The 7756-nt window shown below is 34.3% G+C and overlaps 1 long non-coding RNA gene across 3 annotated transcripts in view; it reads right to left on the reverse strand.

The window, feature by feature from the left end:
- LOC119539289 overlaps window positions 1-2762 on the reverse strand; it is a 134026-nt gene extending 131264 nt beyond the window's left edge. For all 3 annotated transcript variants that reach the window (XR_005217829.1, XR_005217827.1, XR_005217828.1), the window contains exon 1: window positions 2654-2762. This is a non-coding gene — a long non-coding RNA (uncharacterized LOC119539289). The remainder of the gene's footprint in view (window positions 1-2653) is intronic.
- Window positions 2763-7756: the final 4994 nt, after the last annotated feature.

Here is a 7756-nt window from a genome sequence, read left to right on the forward strand (position 1 = left end):
CGTCAGAAACATTGTTGATGCTGAGAGGATCCAAGAAGGCACCTAAGATATGCCCAGTATGAGTTTATTCCTTAGACTTTTTGCTTTTATGTTTAAAATTTTTTTTCATATCAGTTCCTATACTATTATTTTATTGTCCTTTGTTTTATTTTCTTATCTTGGAATCCTCTTGTATTTCCTTAAATTTTTAATTTTTCTGTATTTTCAGGAATTATATCATTTATTAATTTTATTTATTATTATTATTTCATTATTTTATCTTACTTTTACATGTTATTTCATAATTTGATTTCTATTTTACTGCTTGGTAACAACCATGGCCACTGAGAGGGTAGTAACAAATAAGCCTATGCCATAAATTCAGGGACTTGAAATCCTCTGTCACCACCTGTCCTTTAGAATGACCTGTCCAGATTCTCCATTTGCTTTTCCAGGGCTTTTGTTCAGTTATTCTAAAGTGGGACCCAGGTTTCTATAATATTAGCAAGCACCTTAGGTGATCCTCATGCAGATTATAAGAAACCCATGCTTCCAGAAAAGCATTCTACAGTGAAAGGATTTATTTATTTATCTAATTTTGGTCTTATGTTTTATTTATGCAGATTTTCAATTTGTACACATTCCTCTCATTATTTTTTAAAAAAATCTGTTTATTTGATTCCTGCCCTTTTATACTTCTGATTAATTTCAGTGTCATTTTACATGCCCATAAAGAATTAGTGGAGTGTTAATTTCTATAATGTTAAGAAAAGATTCAGTATTCATTTACTAGGTGATATATTTGTACCTTTTTTTTTCTTTTCCTTTTAGATCTCAGTGATGTTTTGTAGTTTTCTAAATAAAGTCTATTCACATATCTCTGCCAATTTATTCTTAGGTGATTTTTGTTGTAACTATGAGAATAAAAATGTAATGTGATTTTAGATGTAGAATTATATGTGTAATGTGTTACTTTACATTTATTCCTTTTTCTGCTTCAGATAAAAACAGTTATCTTTCTTGTATGTTTTAGAGTGGTGAAAATGAGCAAGCTTCATGAATATTTTAAGAAAATGAGATTATTAAAATAAGAAGAAACAAGCTTATTGTATTGCCCAATGCTGCCATATAATCGTTTCCTCTAAAGCTTTTACTCTCTCACAGATATGACTGCTTGTGGTATCTTTAGGGCCAGAACAGACTGTCTTTAATCCACTGGCTCTAAAATTCAGGGAGGAGCCTGAATACTTTAGTACTCCAACACAGAAATGTCTCCCTAACAGTGACGTTATCATACCTTGACGTTATAGTGAGGAACATTGTAGTCTAATGACCTAAAGAATACAACAGTTTTCTGTGGCAAGGGATTAGATATCTCTAGCAGGTCCTGATTGCTGTGTAGGGAGATACAGAGGAAAGGAAATAACAAATATGCCAGCATGACGGAAACAAATATATTTAAGAGCCAATGCAGAACTACATTCCCTGTTTTTCTTTCATGAATTGCACCACCTGTGGTAATAATTTTTTAAATATTTTATTTTTCTAAATATTTTAGAAATTCTCTAAAATATTTTTCTAAAATATATGTAGGAAAACCAAGAGGTCTTGCTGGCATGATGGTTCCTGTGGTCAAGTACCAAGATTGTGAAACATCCATACCCAAAAAAGCATATTCGCTTTTTACTGCATTTTACTGGGAAGAAAGCAACAAAGAGATGCTTTGGGGTTAATCATAATTTGTTGACCACATTAGAAACCAGTAATTTGTTGACCACATTAGAAACCACATTTCTGTGGTCTTCCAAAACATTCCTTCATTAATTTATCAACATTTTTTGCTTGCCTCCCAAATGCCAATCACAGCAATGAGTTTACTTGTATCATGCAGAAAGAAGGACACCAGAGAAGAAAGATGCAAGAATTTCTTTGACAAAGCACCTAGTACAATATTAAGGACCAAGTTGTAATGTACATAATTTTAACTGTTATTGTTAATTCAATAATGAAGCTGATTCTCTGAAGCCCATGTAAAATTGGGCAAAACAAAATAAGCTTTGGGTTGTCCAAGACCTAAAGTAAGTCTATGGTATAAGGGCATTGTGAGATAAATTTCACATCTCAATTTTCAGTATTGAAATTTCTTTACATTTCCTCTAATATTAAGTACAAATGTCTATGATTATCTCTAGAAACCTTCAAAATCCGGTCATATTTTTACCTGCACAAATTTACTTTCTAGTAAATATCCACATGGTCTTTTCCATAGTTTCTTACTTTTGCTCTTTTTCTTTTGTTCCTTTTCGGTATATCTTTAATATTCCATCTCACCTCTCACCTACTGCCTAAGACCTTTTGATGTCATTCTGTTTTGAGGTATTTCAGCAATTAATTTTGTACTCCTTGATTTAATAGAATTATTTACTGTCTTGTTTTGTCCAATATTGTTTCCTGATTTGTTTGAAAATACTTAGGAAAGAAGTCTGGCAAAAATCTGTTCTACTTTCTTTGCCATTTCTTACAAGCAATTTAATCTTAGATGAATTTTAAAATTTTAAAGACTTAACAATCATATACCTAGGCTGTTGTGGACTGAATTGCTGTATGATATATCATGGGAACACAGGCTCAGGTACAATAAAAATTCTCAACAAATGACCACTTTATTACTTACATAGCACAAAGTTTCCAAAAGAGCGAGGGAAATGTTCCCATCATTCCTAGTCCCCTGGGGTGGCCCAGTGCTCCCGTCATGGATGGTGGATAGCAGCTCTGCATGCCCTGCTTCACATCAGGGAAGAGGGACACCTGTGCTGCCCAACTGTGGGGTATTTATACAACCCAGGGGGAGGAGCCCCTGATCCTGAGCAAAGAGCATGTATCAAGCAATGTTTGCACAGAGTTTCTGCTCTGATAAGCATCTGGGGCAGCTTGTTCCTGGTTTTGGGTTCAAGGTACAATCTGGCCATTCCATTAGACATAACATCTCCCAGGGACTGCAGAACAGAAACATATTGAAGTATCTGCCTACAAAGAAAAGGAGGAGGGTAGGCAAGGGCTGAGTGACAGTCACTGAGCTGTCTGTGACTTCCCCAGGAGCTGCTCATTTTACAACCAATGAAACTAAACTTTAGAGTGATTAGTGACTGCTCTGCCAGGGTAAAAATGTTTCTAAAATCTGGAACTTTTAACTCTGATAAATTTCCCCCCTTACATCACCATCCAGATATTTTTTGACAATTCTATCTCTAAAATGCAATCATTTCTTATTTTGTGTTTTTAATGTTGTCTTACATCTGACTGTTTCATCATTGTTTTATTTCTGATCTCCTTTCCAGTGATAGAATAATGCAGAGCAAATACTATTCAGAAACTTAGTGTGTTCAGATTGATTGATTTACCTGGAAATGTTTTGCTTGTTAAAGTTTTAATATCATCTATATGGACTTATTATTTCTGATACAGAATTCAGGTAGTCATTAAAGCATTCAATGTCTCCCCCTCCCATGCTTCCCATTGCCTCTTCCCTATGGTATCTATTGATTGAAGATAATTTCAAATATACTGATTGAACACCTACAATCAATGAAGCAACATGATAGGCTATAGAGAAAAAATGGTGGGAAAAATATTCATCTTGCCCTAATGGAATCTGCAATCTTTCGAATAGACACATACTGTTCAAATAAACACACATAAACACTAACACATACACAAGCACATCCAGAGAGAGAGAGACAATATCTAGCTAGGTCAAATGTTTAGAGGAACATGTACACAGTGACTATAACTATATCTTATCTAGGAGTTGACACAGTGAGGATGGTAGATAATCATTACTTCTTGAATAGATGCTGGTGCTCATTTTTTAAAGGCTGGGCAGGTGTTATTTAGGTGCTATTCACTAAATTAGAGTACTCTGGAAGAGAACCAGATTTGGGAAGGATGGCTTGATAATAATTTTGGTTTTAACCTAGAGCTATTTCTATTATAATGCCACAATTGCATTCCTGAAATATCTTGCATTGTACAAAATAATGCTTTGAAAATAATAGTGTTTATAGTGATTTTTCAAAATAAAAAATCTGATCGAGGGTGTAGTCTTACACACACACACACACACACACATATTTTATTTTAACACAGAGGGAAATGCCCTTGAATCTTCCTAATGTGCACTCACAGCTTTACCGACTGCTTAATAGTGTGGAAAGTTTAGTGATTCTTAAAACCACTCAGCCAGCCATTACTTGCATTTTTGCAGACTTTTCAGCTCTTCCTTAAGATCTCCGTGTATTACTAAAGCTTTCTTTTTAATTGTGAAGTTGCTTATTACTGAATACTTCAGTATGTATCATACTAGGAAAAATCACATGTGAATCAATGTGACTTTTGTGTTAAACTTATATCACCCGATATGACAATTTTGCATGCATTAATTTTCATTAAAGAACCACATGTTGTAGTGGAATACATGAAATCTAGTTTGAAATTCCTTTGAGACGAGTGGTTAGACATGGGTCTAGAGTTCAGAGGAGACATCTGAGCTAAAGATACAAATGCTAATTATATGAACATGGTTGGTTACAGAAGCCTTGATTGTAAATGAGATTATATATGGAGAGAATATAAAATGAAAAGACGGGGCCTAGGAGTGAGCTGCGAGAATTCCACATTTTTATAACCATTTAGAACAGCATGATCTTGGAAAGGAAATAGAAAAGGAGTGACCAATGAGACAAAAGTGGGAAAATGTATTAGAGCAGTGAAGAGGAGAGGTAAACTCACAATTTACATATTCTCACCTGATTATCATCTTCCTTTTTTACACCACCCCAAGAATACATTTAATAAATCAAAAGAAAATTAAAACAACTTTGAAAAATAGCAGTAATGTATTAGTATGTTCAGAAAAGTCATCTATATTAATATATTTAGGAGTTTAAATGTACATGTTATTCCTCTGTGTGTGTGTGTGTACATGCCTTTTTATATATGCTTAATGAACATATTATTGTGGATTCTTTTTTCCTTTTAATCTCTCTGGACAAGATAATGAATAAATGACTCATATGAAAGCTGTTAGAGAAATTATATGATGTGCTAACTTGTGACTTAAAAGGAGCCAGAGGAGGAACTTTGACAAGAGATTACATACACTTAAAAAGTCTGACAGTTATGTCAAAAAATGACATATACACCTTGGTTGACAATGATACATGGAATTTGAAAGCAAGATATAGAAGCCATCAGTAACTCCTCAAAAGTCTGAGCAACAATTCTAAGACATCTAATAATGCTAAAAAGCCAAGAGCAACTCACTACTAAGGAAATGGAGCCTGGCAGTTACAAAATAGCACCTACGATATGATAAGAGGGAATGGTGGATGACCTGAAAGAGGGTACGTTGTGAAACTTTTTTACTTTTCAATACAAGAACATATGGAGAAAGGCAATACATGAAAAATGTAAAAAAATCGCAAAGTACTTTAGTGGAAATTCCTAAAAGTACAGTGAAAGCTAATTCTAAATCTAAATGAAGTCTTATAAATCAGATTTAGAATCAGATATTCAAAAACCAACTGTACAACTACCAACTACAGTAATCTTGGTCCAATTTTATTGGCTTCACTTTTTTAGAGCTAAGATTAGCATAAACCCTTTGTGGCTATGAACTGATGGGACTGTCTATTCTATTTCATGTTACTTTCAAGTCTCGCCCTTAAAAGGAATGTGAATGCCTCTTAAAATTGCCCTGTTCAGATCCTTGCCTACACAGATGGAAGAGTGAACAGCAGTGAAGCTGAGCTAATGTTCCTACTCCTACTTCAGAAACCTGCCCAAACATTTTCAAAGTTGACTCCACAATATTAACATTTTGTGTTCTTTTAACTTCCCTCCATGACTCCAATCAACCATAAAGTGTATGCTTTCCCTTATATCTAGATGGGTATACTTTTAACCTACTTTGTTTAAAATTTTTCTCTAAGCCATATAGCTTGAGAAATTTGAATTATAACATGGTTTATATTGGGTGAGGTGCCGTTGAGGATGGTTTGCTTATTATTTAAATAGGCTCTATCATAATTTTTCTATTAGTTTATTGTATTTACAATCAAATTATTTTAATGGATTAGACTCACCAGGCCATAAGACAGGAAATGGTTTTGGTTCTTTTCCCCAATGGCTTTCGAAGGTACTCTGTCGGATCTCCCTGCCCTACACTTGGCACGATTTCATACATATCTCAGAGCTTTTTTCCATTGTTCACATTTAGGTATTAAGATAGAATCAAATTTTTTACATAGTTTAAAAATTATACCTCCCATTCAGTTTAATTATTTTTTCCTCCCCACCCTAACCAGGCCTGACACCCTTGTCAAATAGCAAGTGTGGTAGGATGGGATGGATGAGGATTAAAGTAAAATAGCAAAGTTGAATATATCTGGTGATATAAACTCTAGCTTCTAGAAGTTCTATCTGGCAGAGTTTCTTATACTTTCTTGAAATACACAGAGTACTTTTGTTAGTACTTACAGACCGGCTACTTTTAACTGCACTTTTTCCTGAATGGGCCATGAGCCCTTTGGCATATGGCGTAGAACCCCCTCTTCACATCTGGTATCCAGTAGAACATCCTTCAGTGGAACATCCTTCAAAGGTTTGAGTCACTTGACCCAGGTTTGCAGAGCTCTAGGGCAGAGTCTTTTTAAGATGATTCTCAAACCCAGTTCCCCCTCATGTTGACATATAAAGCAGCCAAAATCTAGAATTGCAAGCTGGTCATAGTTCTAACATCAGAACTAGATGCACCCATCCTCTCATCTTTAGATTTTTCATTGAAGATGTCAGATATCAATCCCTGTGCTATTGAAAACTAGAAGACACATGTAAGGACTGAATAGGTATTGAAGTCATTTCCCTAGAAATGGTTTTAGGCAAGATGAAAAACAGCAGGCAGACAACTTCCTTCAAATAATTCTCCATCTAACAATCCTCTCCTCTCATTGTTCTCCTGCTTTCCCCTATGCATCAGTGTGGTAGGGATGAGTCAATTCCCATCCCCTTAGCAACAAGACCTTTATTTGAAATTTAGGGCAAACATCATCTATTGTTACCAGATTTGGGTTCTCAGACAAATTAGGACAAAAGGAAAAATTTCATTTAACATCAAATTTCATATCTAAGGTTTGAAATGAATTTGAATATGTTTTCAATATTTAATATTAACATGATTTCCTACCAAATAGTATTTATTAAAAGAAGTGGCTCTATATTGATTTATGCCAATTAGAATATCCTTTGAATGCTGGAAAATAATATGCTCCTTAAAAGATAGGAGAACATTGATATATAACAACCAGGCAAACTATAGAAACTACTGTGCCTCTGATATCCAATAACATTCCCAGCTTGATATTTTCAAAGATGTATAATATCATTTCATAATCCTGCAAGAATTGTTCAGGAAAGATCTAAGTACTTCATGTTTTATGCTTCATACAAGCATATTTTTGGTATCTACTGACACTGGGCAATGAGAACTCTTTCCACTTCAAATCTAGACTGCCCAATTTATAATAGGAAATATACATTTTAATCAACAAATTGATAATTTCAGAAGTGAAATAGGAAGAAATATGGGGATAACTGAGCTAATATAGATCAAATACAGTTCAAAAATAGTAATACTGACATAGGAGGAAAGAGAAACGAGAAAATCCAAAACTCCATTTAAACTACCTCTTTAAAAATATTATGCATATCTGTTCTTTAA

Source organism: Choloepus didactylus, chromosome 7 (genome assembly GCF_015220235.1).
Source record: "Choloepus didactylus isolate mChoDid1 chromosome 7, mChoDid1.pri, whole genome shotgun sequence".
NCBI classification, from domain to species: domain Eukaryota; kingdom Metazoa; phylum Chordata; class Mammalia; order Pilosa; family Megalonychidae; genus Choloepus; species Choloepus didactylus.